The following is a 13677-nucleotide window of genomic DNA, read 5'->3' as shown; positions in this document are numbered from 1 at the left end:
TCGGTGGGGCTGCATCTGGAGGATTGTGAAAAAGCTTCATCTGCTTATTTAAATAGTGATATAAACTCCATCAGAAGCAATTCAGCGAATACTCACTTGATTTATTCCTGGGGTTGAAAGGGTTAACCTATGAGGGAAGGTTGGACAGTCTGGCCTGTATTCATTGGAGTTGAGAACAAGAGGTGATCATATTGAAGCACACAAGAACCCAAGGGTACTCGATAAGTGGATATGGGTGGATGGATGTCGAGGAGAGTAGAAACTTGAGGAAACAATTTAAGATTAAAAGGATTGCCTTTCAAGGTAGAAATGTGGAGGATCTTCTTTTCTTAGAGGGCCATTGGTCTGTCTAATTCTCTCTTTCTGAAAGTGTTGGAGGCTGTATCATTGAACTTGTTCAAGGCAGAGTTAGATAGAATTTTGACAGACAACGAGGTTAAAGGTCATGATAGGCAGACTGGAGAATGGGATTGGAACCACAACCAAATTAGCCATGATCTTATTTAATGGTAGAGCAGGATCCAATGACCGAATCCTGCTCCTATGTGCATTTATATTATGGTCTTTGATAAGTTCAAGTACATTCATGTCTACTTGTGACAACCCTAAAAAGCCCTTAACCTTTCCCAAATGTATCCCATGACCTACCTTGGGATATGCAAACCACAAACTATATCCCATCAATAAAATTGGTGGATGCCAGGCTCAGAGCTGATGCTTCCACATTTGGGGCTCTGGCTCTGTCCAGAGTGGGAGAGTTTACTGGTGAAAAAGTAGGATCAGAAGGGAGTTGAAAAGGAAAAGAAGAGAAGCAAAGAGGGATTATGAAAAAAAAACACTGGCTGCTAACAAAAGTGAATGCCAAAGTCTTCTGTAGCACTTCATAGAATCCCTACAGTGTGGAAGCAGGCCATTCAGCCCATCAAATCCAGACTGTTCCTTTGAAGAGCATCCCACTCAGACCCAAACCCTCCCCATCCTCTCCCTGTAACCTTGCATTTCCCATGGCTAATCCACCTAACCTGCACATCCCTGGACACTATGGGCAATTTAACATGGCCAATCCACTGAACCTGTACACCTTTGGAGTGAGAGGAAACTGGAACATCCCGACGAAACCCATGCAGACATTGACAGAATGTGCAAACTCCACACAGATAGTCGCCCAAGGCTAGAACCGAACCGGGCCCCTGGCGCTGTGAGGTAGCAGTGCTAACCGCTGAGCCACTGTGGCACCCTAATTGTAAATTAACATTAAAAACATGGCAAAAGGTGGAGTAGGATAGGTTAGAGAGCAAAAAGGGAATTTACACAGAGACACGAGGTATAACAGAGGTGTAAAATGAATGTTGTTTTAACCTACTTGGCAGATTCTGCCCAGGCCATGGTGACAATGGAGGAAACTCAGTCGATAGAATAGTTTAAAATTAATAAAGAGGTGGTGCTGGATATTTAAAGTTGGCAGAGATGCACCCAAGGATATTGAAGCAAGTGGCATTAGCAATACTCTATCAAACTTCCCTGGATTTAGGGATGGTACCAGAGGCCTGGAGATTTGCAAACATAATGTTGTTGCTTTAAAAAGGTTGTAAAGATAAACCCAGCAATTACAGACCAGTCAGTTTAACTTTGGTGGTGGGGCATCTTCTAGAAACAATTATTTGGAATAAAATTAGTTGTCACATGGAAAAAAAGTCAGTGATTTCAGAAAAGTCAATGTGGATACATTAGGGGAAAATTGTGTCCAATTACTTTGCTAGGGTTTTTGAAGAGGTAACTGAGGGGGTTAATGAGGGGAAAGCTGTTTTTGTAGTGAACGTAGATTTTCACAAAATGATCAATGCAGTGCCACACAACAGACTTGTGAGAAAAGTTACAGGTGATGGAATAAAGGAAACATTAGTAACATGGTTGGGAGATAAGAAACAAAGTAATTGTTCAGGAGCATTCTTCAGGCTGGAGCAAAATTTGTAGTGCACTTCCCCAAGAGTATTGGCACTCTTGCTTTTTCTGTTAAATATAAATGATCTAGATCCTGATGTGTCGGAACAATTTCAAAGTTTGCAGACAACACAAAACTTGGGAGAATTGTAAAGTGTGAGGAGGATGGTGTAGCACTTAAAAGAAAATGGACATATTGGTGGAATGGATGAAGAGTTGGCAGGTGAAATTAAATGCAGAGAAGTGGGAGGTGATTCATTTTGGTAAAAAGAATATGGAAGGGAGTATATAAAGTAAAACTATTCTAAATGAGAGATCTGGGTTCATATGTGATAAGTCATTAAAGATAGCAAGACAGGTAGACAGAGCTGTTAATGAAGCATACAGTATACAGGGGTGGCACAGTGGTTAGCAATGCTGCCTCACAGCGCCTGAGACCCGGGTTCAATTCCAGCCTCAGGCAACTGTCTGTGTGGAGTTTGCACAATCTCCCCGTGTCTGCGTGGGTCCCCTCTGGGTGTTCTGGTTTCCTCCCACAATCCAAAGATGTGCAGGTTAGGTGAATTTGGCCATAGTGTTAGGTGCATTAGTCAGGGTAGGGGAATGAGTCTGGGTGGGTGACTCTTTGGAGGGTCGGTATGGACTTGTTGAGCCAAAGGGCCTCTTTCCATACAGTAGGGAATCTAATCTAATTATACTAAGTTTCATGAATAGGGAACGGAGTACAAGAGCAGGGAAGCTATGCTCAACTGAGATATGAAACTTGAGTATTGTACACAGTTCTAGTGCCGGACTATAGAAAGTATGTGCGTTGGAGAGAATGCAGGAGAGGTTTACATGAATGGCTCCAGGGATGTTTCAGTTCAGTTATAAGGAGAGAATGGAGAAGTTGGGATTGTTTTCCTTGGAGAAGGCAAAGTTGACAAAAGTTTACAAACTCATGAGGCGTCGGGACAGACTAGATCCAGGGAAACTGTTGCTGCTCATGAAAGGATTGAGAACTGAGTTTCAGGAATTTTGCAAAATAAGTAAGAATGAGGCAAGAGAAACCTTTACCATCATGAGTAATTAGGATGTCGAATACACTGCCAGAAAGTGTGGTGGGGGAAGGTTCAATCAAGGTATTCAAGCAGCATTAGGTGATTATTTAAATAGAAACAATATGCAGAGTTGTAGGGGAAAAGGCAGCAGATTGGCACGAAATGAAAATATTCAGAGAGCCAGTGCAGACATGATGGGCTGAATGACCTCCTTCTGCAAGGTAACAACCTTGATGGCACGGTGGCTCAGTGGTTAGCACTGCTGCCTCACAGCACCAGAGTCCCAGGTTCAATTCCGGCCTCGGGTGACTGTCTGTGTGGAGTTTGTACATTCTCCCCGTGTCTGCCTGGGTTTCCTCCCACAGTCCAAAGATGTGCTAAATTGCCCATAGTGTTAGGTGCATTGGTTAGAGTGAAATGGGTCTGGGTGGATTACTCTTCGGAGGGTCAGTGTGGACTGCTTGGGCCGAAGGGTCTGTTTCCACACTGTAGGGAATCTAATCTAATCTAAAAACAACCTCTGGTTCTGTGTCCTGTGGTTACCAAACCTCTTGCCAGTAGAAAAAAAAAAGCTTCTCACTACTTACTGTACCAAAGAACTTCATAATTTCAGTCACCTCTATTAAAGCTCTCCATCACCTTTCCTGGAAAACATGTCCTCTTGTCTCTCCACATAAAACTAAATCACTCATCCCTCAGAATGTTAAACCTCCCACTCTACTCCAAGACTTTGTCACTTTCTCCCATTGTGAGTGATCTTAAATACAAACTGAAGACCAACCAAAGGCTTACAAAGATTGGTCATAATCTTCTTGCACTCTAATGCTTCCATAAAGCCAAAACTTCTATACATTTCTTTAAATAAACTATTTTATCAACTTACCTTACCAGCAGACATTGCATGTACTATTTTCAAAGCAGAAACAAAGCTGGGGCATTTCTCATAAGTTTTAAATTGTATGATTAGGAATATTTACAAATGTTAACAATAGAAAATTGTGATCTGTACTGATATTAGCTGCAAAACATAAAGGACTGATTTGACATTTTTCTTATTATTTATTCATTCGCGTGATGTGGATGTCACTCGCTTGGCCAGTATTTATTCCCCATATGTAGTTGATCTTGAGAAGGTGATGCTGAGCTGCTTTCTTGAACCACTTCACTCCACTTGGTGTAGGGTGACCCACAGTCCATTTGAGAAGGACTTCCAGGTCTTTCACCCAGTGATACTGCTTCTCAGTCAGGATGATGTTGGCTTGGAGGGACATTGCAGATAGTGGTAAACCCATTATCTGTTCCTCTTGTTCTTCCAACTGGTAGAAGGCAGAGTCTCAAAGATGCTATTGAAGGAACCATTGTGAATTATTGCAATGTATCTTGCAGATGGTGCATACTACATTGTGTGACAGTGGTGAAGGGAGTGTATGTTGAAAGTGTTAAACGAGGTTCCAGTTTAAGAAATGTCAATGTATTTCCAAGTCAGGATTTAAAGTGGTTTGGTGGTAGTATTCGCACACATCTATTGACCTTCTCCTTCTAGAAGGGAGTGGTTGTGGGTTTGGAAGGTGGTATCTAAGGAGTTGACTGTAGTTCTGCAGTGCATCTTGTACAAACTGTTGTTACTGAGCATAGGTGGTGCAGGGAGTGAATGTTTGTGGATGTGGCACCAATCAAACAGGCTGCTCTATCCTGGATGGTGTCAAGCTTCTTGAGTGTAGTTGGAGCATATCCAGGTAAGTACAAAGGATTCCATCACACTCCTGCGGATAGGTTTTGGGGAGTCAGGAGATGAGTTACTCACCACAATATTCCCAGCTGCTGACCTGGTTTAGCAAACATATGTATATGGCTAGTTGAGGTCATTTCCAGGTCAGTGGTAACCCCAGGATGTTGACAGTGATGATGTTAATCCTACTGAATGTCAAAGTGCAATGATTTAGTTTCTGTCTTGTTGGAAGTTGTCATTAGCTGCTTTTTGTGTGGAATAAATACTATTTGTCACTGGTCAGCCCAAACCTGGATATTGTCCAGATCTTGCTGCATTTGGGCATAGACTGTATCAGTACCTGAGGAGTCACAAATGGTGTGGAACATTGTTGGCTAATGAATGCACATTGCCACTCCAGACCTTAGGAACAGACACCATAGTCTCATTGTCTTATGATCTCATGATAGTAGGAAGGTCAATGATGAGGCAACTGAAGATATTTGGATCTGGAACACTAGCCTCAGAAACTCTGACACAGAGATGTCCTGAAACTGAGATGACTGACCGCCATCTTCATTTGTGCTAGGTATGACTCTAACCAGCAGAGAGATTTCCCCCATTTCTCATTGATTACAGGTTTGCTAGGGCTCTTTGATGCCATACTTTGTCAAATACAACCTCGATATCAAGGGTTGTCACTCTCACCTCACCTCTGGAATTCAGCTCTTTTGTCCATGTTTGAACCAAGTCGGTAATGAGGTCAGGAGCTGAGTGGCCCTGGCAGAACCCAAACTGGGCATCACTAAGCAGGTTTTTGCTGAGTAGGTGCTGCTTGACAGCAATGTTGATGACACCTTCCATCACTTTACTGATGACCTAAAGTAGGCTGATGGGATGGTAATTGGCCAGGTTGGATTTGTTCTGCTTTTTATGTACAGGACATACCTGGGCAGTTTTCCACATTGCCGGCTAGATGTCAGTGTTGCAACTATATTGAAAGAGCTTGGCTAGGAGAGTGGCAAGTTCTGGAGCACAAGTCTTCAGTCCAATGGTCAGAATGTTGTTGGGACCTTTGCTATACCCAGTGCCTTCAGGCGTATCTTGATACCATATGTTGTGAATTGAATTGGCTAAAGACAGGCAGCTGTGATACTGGATTCCTCCATAGAACGCCAAAATCCACTTACGGATGAAGGTTGGTGTGAATGCTACAGCTTTATCTTTTGCACTGATGTGCTGAGCTCCTCTGTCACGGAGAATGGGAATATTTGTGGAATCTTCTGCTGCAGAGAGATATTTAATTATCCACACTGTTCATAGCTGGATGTGGCAGGATAGTAGATTTTAGCTTATGGTTATAGAATCACTTACTCCTGAAAATGTGTTGCTGGAAAAGCGCAGCAGGTCAGGCAGCATCCAGGGAACAGGAGAATCGACGTTTCGGGCATAAGTCGATTCTCCTGTTCCCTGGATGCTGCCTGACCTGCTGCGCTTTTCCAGCAACACATTTTCAGCTCTGATCTCCAGCATCTGCAGACCTCACTTTCTCCTATTGAATTACTTAGACCTGTCTGTCATTTGATGCTTATGCTATTGACGTCTCTTTGTTACACGCGCCTTTTGCTGCTCCTGGCATACCCTTCTGTGCTCTTCATTGAGCCAGAGTTGATGGTAAAGGGATAGTGGAGTATATACCAGGCCACGGTAGTTCATTTAAAACAGAGCATATCAACAAGAGCCAAATATGCAAATGGAATTTTTAATCAGACTCTATGTATGGATTAAAGGATTCAGGCAATGTCTCTCTAAAAACAGTATTGGAAACTGTCCTGATCGTTTAATAGGTCATTGCACAAATGGGTTTTGGAAGACAGTCATGCATTCCAAATTCTTGCTCTGCACCGACTTTGCTGATTCAGACAGAAATGCTGCACTTGGCTCCTTGGCTACACAGGATCAACAATCCACAAATCAATCCCCATTCATAATCACTTTGTAGTAGAAATGCGAGTATTCAATGAAGCTGCAATTAAGCTTAGTAGCAAGATCACAAAACTGGTTGGTCCACTAACATCCATTGTGTTCATTCATTGGATTCACCCACAATGGGGTGAGATTCTAACTTGACTCAATATCCATTTACTTGCACTGCGCTAAATCAGATTCAAAGAATCTATCTGAATAAATACATCGCCTTCTGTAGAACAGTACCTTTGTACACCCAACTATTTTCAATAATGAAAAACATGGACTGGTAGAGTTGGGAGATAAGGGAGTGAGGGAAAGATAATGCAGGACAGAACGTACAAAAATATTTACAAAGAGTGACAAGGCTAATTGTAGACATATTATTTAAAGACCAGAATACTATTACTACCTGACAAGGAATTGAGTGGAATAGATTGGGAAGAAAGTAAACATATGTATGACATGGCTTGATGCTGTGGAAGAACAGGCCAGAATCTTCAAAGGCAAGTAAAATTATTTTTGGTAGATACCAGAAATGATAAACTTATTAACCTTATAAAAGGTGCCAGAACATGACAATTAAGAGATAAAGTCAGACAATGTAAGGATGAGTCACTGCTAGGAGGAAAACAAAGTCAGGAGTCACATGACAAGAGGTTACTGTCCAACAGGTTTATTTGAAATCACAAGCTTTCAGACTGCTGTTTCTTCATCACCGTGGTTTCAAATAAACCTTTTGGACAATAACCTGGTGTTGTGAGACTTGTGACTTTGTCCACCCCAGTCCAACACCAGCACCTCCACATCAGAAGGAGAACAGACAGGGAATATATATTACAAGTGAGAGAGAGATATACACTCAGCTGAAATGAGAGGAAGGGAGAGAGGTGAACAGAGACAAATGGAGAGAGAAGAAAACGTGACCGAAATATATTCTATAAACAAAACACACACACACAGGATGGACATAGGGGAAAAAGTGCTTTTATGCAACAGAATATCACGTATTGAAATGCTTCAAAAGAAAATGTACCTGACACTTTTGAAGAGTACACACACTGCTCTGTAAGTATAACACAATCATTGAGGAAGTATTTAAAATCGAGTGTGCTTGCTGACACCAAGAACCATGTGCATCAGCAGCGATACCTCATAAACAGAGTAACAAATATTTATAAAACTCAATTAAAGATGCAATGTTAATAAAATAACATATTTGGTGGAAGAAATAAACTGCTAAACAATGTAGAATTTAAAGTAATTTTATCTTACATTGGCTTAATATTGTGTGCATGCACATTGGGATACCATCAGTGCATCGTGTCAGTAAACAAATAAAGTTGGTTTGCAACTTATTTTACATTCCCTATTATTTTCATCACAAGGAAATAAAATATAGTGACTGCTGGAATTCAAAGATATTATCTGTAGAAGTTCACACCACCTCATCAGGGGCCTGGACTGACATCGTTGGTCCTCACCACAATCAAGTCTGAAATGAGAACCCAGCAGATAGGCGACAAATATGTCATTTCTTTTGCTATGAATCATTGATAGTCCAGCAGAAGAAATAACTAAGGTAAATTAAAATTTATAGGTGTTTAATAGCAGTTATTGCTATTAAATCATACCAGTTAAATCATATGCATTGATGGAACCAAGTTAAGAAAAGAAGCCTTTGGTGTATCTGTTTCTAAAAATGTAAAAAAACTACACTATTGTTACAATTTGCTGCAAGGAACATTCTTTTTACCATATTAATTCAAGCCAAGGCTTTCTCTAAAAATCATATCAGTACATGTGCAGGAAGTAGTTCAAGGCTTACTTTTAACTGCAGAATAACATGGAAAATAAAGCGACTACACCAGGTAAAACATCAATTTCTCAATGTCGCAGTAGTTGCAGGAAGGAGTCAGTGACAGATACAGAAAGATCAAATTACATACCAAAACAAATCTCGATAAGGCATTCAAATGAGAAGAGGGATCAAAGCCACATTGAAATTTCTGCAGATCAATTTGTAAATATTTGAAGATAATTTATGAAAGTTTCCACAATTGCTTGGAATCCTGAATTCGTTCCTTATCTACTGCAGCAGTCTTTCTGCACTATTATATTTGCTTTACTTGTACAAGACAGATAAAGAAAGTCCAAGTAATTAGAAAAATACAACATAGTGTTGACAGGTTAAACAACTTGTGGATATTTTTATACAAAGGACAGGTTTTGACCTTCCAGAAAAAGAACCTTTGCCTCTGAGCCCCCAACCAATGGAGCTTTGAGAAGCTGTGAGGGAGTCTCCTTGAAAAATGCCACAAGTGAAAATTAAAAGTAAGAATTGAGTTTTTAGTCTTTCCTCTGTTTAGCTTGAGAACTTTTGAAGTAAATAGTCGCTTGCTACAGGCATCAGAATATGTTTTTATTCTGGTCCTCAGGTACAGAAAGATAATCAAAGACATTTGACATGGCAGTAGATGATTGGTAGACACTGCATTGGAGGCAAAAAAGAGAATGAGAGAAGAAAGCGCCATTGAAAAGAAAGTATTTAGCATCTTTTGAAATCCACTAGGGAGGCAAAACATCCAAGTTACTGAATGAGAGTTTAAGGAGGTTGCTGGTGGTGAAGTTCCTGAAACAGGAACCAAAGAAAAGGTTAACTCTGGAAATTCAGTGACAGAATCAAAATTAGTCTTGCATCAACTAATTCCTAGGATCACAACATTAAAATCATTCCTTTGTTTCCACATGGGTACAAATAGCTCTCTTCCCTCAAACTAAACTACTAAGGCAAGTCAGAACACTTCGGTTTTCTAATCTAATCAAAATGGCATCTTCATTGTATTCCCACTTTAAAAATCATTCCATTTTGATAAAGCCCTTTATTATTTCAAACTACTCAACCATTTCCAACTTCTTAGGGTATTCCTAAGTGCTTTTAATGAACTATTGTCGTCCCACATCATGCCCAACTCTCTCACTCCTGTCTTTGAATCTCTCCAACTTGATTTTCATCTTGATCACCCTCATAAGGCCATGCTGATCAGAGTTATCAACATCCTTTATTAGGGAGCCCATTGTAAACTATCCCCTCATTGTGCTGTCCAGGAGCCTTGAAATTGTTAGTCAGCCATCCTCCTCACTATGTATATTCGAGTGGTATCACAATAACTCATATCAGACTGACAACCTCGAGGTAAAATCAAAAATGGCGGGAAATACTCAATCCATCTGGCAGCATCTGTAACAAGATTTAATGTTTTAGACAAAAGGAGGGATGCAAAAAAGCAGTCACTATAGGTCGATTAGCTGAACATCTATTGTTGTAAAAGTTTTAAAGATGTAATAACGGAACATTTGGAAAATCATAATCTGATCACAGAGTCAGCATGAAAGGAAAATCATGTTTGACTAATAAACAAAGAGGATAAAGCGGAATCAGTAGATGGTGTTGTATTTGGACTTCTGATCGGCATTTGACAAGGTACCTTAAATCTTAAGATCAGCATGTTGGAGGTACTATATTGGCATGGATAGAGAATTGGGTGATGGGCAGGAAACAAAGAGCAAGGATGAGGCATTCTTTTTCAGACCTATGACCAGTAGGGTTCCACAGAAATTAGTGCTCAGATTGCAACTGTTTATGATATATTAATGAATTGGAGGATGAAAGTGAAAGCACTTCAGCCAAATTTGCAGAAGACAAAGGCAAGTTGCAAGAGGGATACAACGTCTGGAGAGATATTGATCGATTAAGTAAATTGGCAACAATTTGGCAAATGGAGTACATGGGAAAATGTGAAGTTGCTCATTTTTGAACAAAGACCAAAAGAACAAAATGTTACTTAAATGGAGAAAAGCTACAGAAATTTTCAACACAAAGTGGGTACTTGTGTACAGAAAGCTAGCTCACAGGTGCAGCAGGTAATCAGGAAGGTTAATCGAATATTGGCCCTTATTTCAAGAGGGTTGGAGTATTACAGTAGGGAAGTCTTATTGCAACTGTGCAAGGTGTTGGTAAGATCAAATCTGAAATAGGATGTACAGTTCTGGTCCCTGTATTGAATGAGATATATCGTTTAATTGGAGGCTGTTCCAAGAGGGTTCACTTGGACGATCCCTGGTTTGGAGTGATTGTGAGCAAAGGCAAAACAGGTTGGGGCTCCACTCACTGGAGTTTAGAAGAATGAGTGGTGATCTCATTGAAACACACAGGATTCTTAAGTGGCTCAACAGGATATATGCAGAGAGGATGTTTTCCCCTCATGGGAGAGTCAGGGGCCAGACGGCAGAGTCTCAGAATGAAAGGATGCCAATTTAAAACTGAGATGAGGAGGGATTTCTTCCCTCAGAGGGTTCAGTGTCTTTGGAACTCCTTGCCAAAGAGAGCTCCAGGAGCAGAGCCCTTGTGTATATTTAGGCTGAGATAGAGAGATTCTTGATCAGTCAGGGAGTCGAGGGTTACAAGGAAAGGGCGGAAAAATGACGTGAGGAATCTCAGATCAGTCTTGATCCCATTGAATGACAGAACAGGCTCAAGGGACCAATAGGCCTACACCTGTTCCTATTCCTTATGGTCTTATCAATGTCCTTCCATTAGAACAGCCATTAAGCTGAAATGTTAACTGTGTTGGCCTCCACAGTTGCTACCCAACCTGCTGAATGTTTTCAGCATCTTCCCCTTCCAGTACTTGTAGTATTTTGTGCTTACAGGAATCCAAAGGTCTGAACTAATGATCTGGAGATCAGAGAATAAATTCCATCATGCCAGCTGGATGAACTACATTCAATTACATAAATCTGCAGTAAAAAATCTTGGGATTGGGACATATATCAATCAGATTGTGCTAATGTCCATTTGTTAATGGAAATCGATATCCCAGACAGTTCAGAATATATGTGTCTCCAGGCCCACAATAAACTTAACTGCCCTCTCAAATGGCCTAGCAAGCCACTCAATTGTCAATGGCAATTAAAAAGGGCTTTGCATGTGATGTCTCTGTCCCTGTGTAAATAAAATAAGACTTCTGTTTCCATCCCTACCTGTGACAGTACAACTTTCCAATTATCTCCAGAGTACGTTGCACCAGATAAGTCTACCATACACACTCATGTACACAGCAATTGTTTTTTTTTAATGTTGAGTGGGTAAGGGAATCTCCTCATATGATAGTATACAAGGCAAGAATTGCATTTAGGAGAACTTTGTGGAAAAATACAGCTTTTCCTTTCATTCATCGATATTTACTTTAAAGGGAAGGCAGTTTTATTTAAAATTAAACACTGTAGTTGTTCAAAGTATTTATGCTATTCTTTGTGTTGCTTTGAATTCTGCACTCAAACATGGGTTTCTAACTGTGCTGTGTCTGAACATAGCTCAACCAAAACATTTGAATCATTGTTGTCCATAAATTACTCCTCACAATATCTTTGCATTTAGTATCAAAGCAGTTTGCACCTAGCCTGTTATTGGTTTGATGCACTCTCATTTGGATTTGAAATTTATCTTTGTAACATTAGTCTTCACCATCTTGATTTACAATTGTTTTATTTCCAAAAGGCAGGCAAAATTAAAAATAGTTCTTAGAAAACATTGGAAGTGTAACTGAACCGAAACTCAGTGACATCATAAGGGGACGGTTTCAGCATTAACTGCAGAAGATTTTTTTAAAAATTTGTTCAAGAGGACGAGTGTGACATGAGCTAGGTCAGCATTTATTACCCATCCCTAATTTCCCAGAGGGCAGTTAAGAGTTTACCACTTTATTGTGGATCTGGAGCCTCATGTAAGGCCAAACAGGTAAGGAAGGAGTTTCCTTTGGTAGCTTTTTGCAACAATCAATATGGTCTTCATTAGACCCTTAATTCCAGATTCTTATTGATTCAAATTTCATCATCAACCATGGCAAGATTTGAACTTGGGTCCCAGATTGTTATCTGTGTCTCTGGATTCATAGTCAAGTGATTATACTAGGCCATCGCTTTCCAAGAAACATCCTAAGATAATAAGTAATGCCACAGAATCACTGCCATAAAGGTTGCTTGTCCCATTTACTTTCATCTTTCCAGAATGCCATATTTCGTTTCCCTACTACAACTTTCAGAGTCAGTATTAACCTGACCTTAGTTAGTTTTCATCAAGATCCAGTCCCCTCTTCTGTTCATTCTACATACGGAGGAAAAGATCTTCTCCTTGGTTTTATGCAATGGTTTAGCAAAGGCTAATTACAGTAATAGCAAGAGGGGCAGCACAGTGGCTCAATGGTTAGCACTGCTGTCTCACAGCACCAGGGACCCAGGTTCGATTCTGGCCTTGGGCAACCATCTGCGTCGAGTTTGCACATTCTCCCCGTGCCTGAGTGGGTTTCTTTCGGGTGCTCCAGTTTCCTCCCACAGTCCAAGATGTGCAGGTCAGGTGAATTGGCCATGCTAAATTGCCCATAGTGTTAGGTGCATTAGTCAGAGGGAAATGGGTCTGGGTGGGTTACTCTTCGGAGGGTCAGTGTGGACTTGTTGGGCCGAAGGGCCTGTTTCCACACTGTAGGGAATCTAATCTAATCTAATCTAATCAAAGTAAGCATTGCTGTAAAACATAGAAAAGAAACAGACTCGCTATTAGGTATTGAAGAGACAAGAGCAGATGACCAGGGAAAGAAGATAACCATTGATCTGATTGCAGTCATTGAAATCACAAATCGGCCAGAAAATTCAACTATAAAAATAAAGCTGCAAAGATCAAATTCTTCAAATCTACAAGAAGTTCAAATGAATCCTGGAGTACCTTCAATGCTATCCAGCAGTTTCCAAAATACATTATTCATTGGCACCTCTGGACTAGGAGCAGAGGCTATTTCAGCAACTGAGCCCAACTGATTTGTCATTAAAGCCTCCCTACATAGTTCAAGGAATAATAATCAGGGCAGGACCATGGTCGGTTTTCCTCTTTAACCCACCAGGGCAACTTTAATCACCCTTACTGCTGCCTTGTTGAGATCAAGTAGTTCAGTTCATCTTAGGTAT

At 40.6% G+C, this 13677-nt stretch overlaps 1 protein-coding gene across 4 annotated transcripts in view; it reads right to left on the bottom strand.

Moving 5' to 3' along the window:
- The window catches only part of mgat4a (alpha-1,3-mannosyl-glycoprotein 4-beta-N-acetylglucosaminyltransferase A), a 274570-nt gene that overhangs the window by 134016 nt on the left and 126877 nt on the right, over nucleotides 1-13677 (bottom strand). The window lies entirely within an intron of this gene.

Source organism: Chiloscyllium plagiosum, chromosome 6, assembly GCF_004010195.1.
Source record: "Chiloscyllium plagiosum isolate BGI_BamShark_2017 chromosome 6, ASM401019v2, whole genome shotgun sequence".
NCBI classification, from domain to species: domain Eukaryota; kingdom Metazoa; phylum Chordata; class Chondrichthyes; order Orectolobiformes; family Hemiscylliidae; genus Chiloscyllium; species Chiloscyllium plagiosum.
The sequence above is the reverse complement of the archived record's forward strand: the minus strand, read 5'-3'. Positions and strand labels throughout refer to the sequence as shown.